This window comes from Loxodonta africana, chromosome 4 (genome assembly GCF_030014295.1).
Source record: "Loxodonta africana isolate mLoxAfr1 chromosome 4, mLoxAfr1.hap2, whole genome shotgun sequence".
NCBI classification, from domain to species: Eukaryota; Metazoa; Chordata; class Mammalia; order Proboscidea; family Elephantidae; genus Loxodonta; species Loxodonta africana.
In genome coordinates this window covers 23,859,686-23,861,781 of record NC_087345.1, presented here as the reverse complement: position 1 = coordinate 23,861,781, position 2,096 = coordinate 23,859,686, and positions in this window count along the sequence as shown.

Here is a 2,096-nt window from a genome sequence, read left to right as displayed (position 1 = left end):
CCTTTTGCCTTACTTAGGATCCAAAGGAAGATGTTTCACCCTTTTCTTCATTTACTCAACAATATTTATTAAGTCCCTCCTACCCAGTCTAGGCACTAAGGATACCAAGGGAACAAAACAATGACTGCTGTCCTCAGGGAGCTTAATTCTAATGGGAGGGAAAGAGTACTCAACAAACATGAAAAGCAAGTCAATTACATAGTATTCTAGGAGATAAGTGTTCTGGAAAAAAGACAAAGCCAAGCAGATCAGAGGGTTCTGTCTACAAGGACATGCATATCAAGATGTGCAAGCAAGCAGGAGACAGGCAGATTTTCTTGTTATGTGAGATGATTTCTTCATTGTTTAAGCCAGTTTGAATTGAGATTTCTCTTCCTTGAAGCTGAAAGCATCGTACCTGAAGGGAGGTAACCATCTTGGCATGCCTTCCCTAAGAGCAATGGTTATAACCCACTAGTCCCATCTGTTCCCTCAAGAAGGAAAAATAATTACAAAGAGATGCCAGAATCTCAGTGCAGTGGTGGGTCAGTGGTAGAATTGTCACCTTCCATGCTACAGGCTCGGGTTTGTTTCCTGGTCAACATACCTCACGCACGGCCACCACTGTCTGTCGGTGGAGGCTTTTATGTTGCTATGACGCTGAACAGGTTTCAGCAGAACTAGGACTAAGATGGCCTAGGAAGAAAGGCCTGGCACAGGACTGGGTGGCGTTTCAATCCATTGTGAATGGAGTCCCGGGGGCTGACTCGACAGCAGCTAATAACAGCAACAACTACCAGAGTCTAGGCTCCGTTTAGGGATTTTCCTGAGGATTTTTGATGACACTATGTTTTTCCTCAGGAGCCCTGGGGGCGCAGTGGTTAAGCGCTCAGCTGTTAACTGAAAGGTCGGAAATTCAAACCCACCAGCCGCTCTGCCAGAAATAGATGTGGCAGTATGCTCTTGTAAAGATTTACAGCCTTGGAAACCCTATGGGGAAGTTCTGCTCCGTCTTATAGAGTCACTATAAGTCGAAATCGGCTTGATGGCAACGGGTTTGGGTTTTGTTTTCTTCCTCATTTACCAGTCAATTATATCAATCCCAGGTAATTTCCTTCGCACTGTCAGATATGGGAGTCAGAAAGCTACACCTCAAAGTATGTCCTGCCCCCCACCTACATGGGAATCAAACGGAGCACAAAAAACTGCTTTGTCAGCAGGGACCATGCCACCAGCACAGCCCCACGACAGCCACCACCATCCCAGCCTGAATTACTGCCACAGCCTCCTAACTGGTCTCCCTGCTTTCTTCTTGCCCCACAATACTCTGTTATTCTCATAGCAGCTGGGGTGTTTCTTTTAAAACATAAATCATATTCTGTCGCTTCCTTCTGATCACTTCCTGTCATCCTTAGAATAAAATTGACAGCTTTTCTCAATGCCTGCAGGCCCTGAGCCATCGCGCCATGCGTTACCTCCAACCTCACTTCCTACCCTCTTCCCCTTCCTCACCACCCTTCAGCCACACTTGGTCCTGGCTGTTTCTTAAGGATATCAAGCATGCTGCCACTTCAGGGCTTTGGCACTTGCTATTCCCTCTATCTAGAACATTCTTTACCAAGATACCTACAGGCTTATGCCCTCACTTCACTCAGATTTCTGCTCAAATATTACTTTGGTTTGAAGCCTTGCCTGACTAAGCTACCTAAAATAGCACCCATGCCTATCTATCTCCTCACCTGCTTTATTTTTCACCAGAGCCCTTGGCATACCTGAAATTATAACATGGGTCCTTTTATTTATTTCTGTGCTTCCTGCCTCTCCTTACTAAAATGTGAGCTCCATAAAGATAGAGATTTTGCCTGTTTTGTTCACTGCTAGGTTCTTTGGATACAAACAATACTTGGCACCTAGTAGGTGCTCAGCAAACATTTGCTGGATGAATTAGTAATAACTTATCTGACTCCACCTCACTCTGTGGCCAAGAGAGCACATTCACATACAGCCACAAATCCTTTTAGTTTCTTCTTCTTTTCCACACCTCTTCCGATTCCAATATCTTTAGGAAAACCTCACTTCTATCTTCTCTTTTCTTTCCATTAAATAAGAATATAATT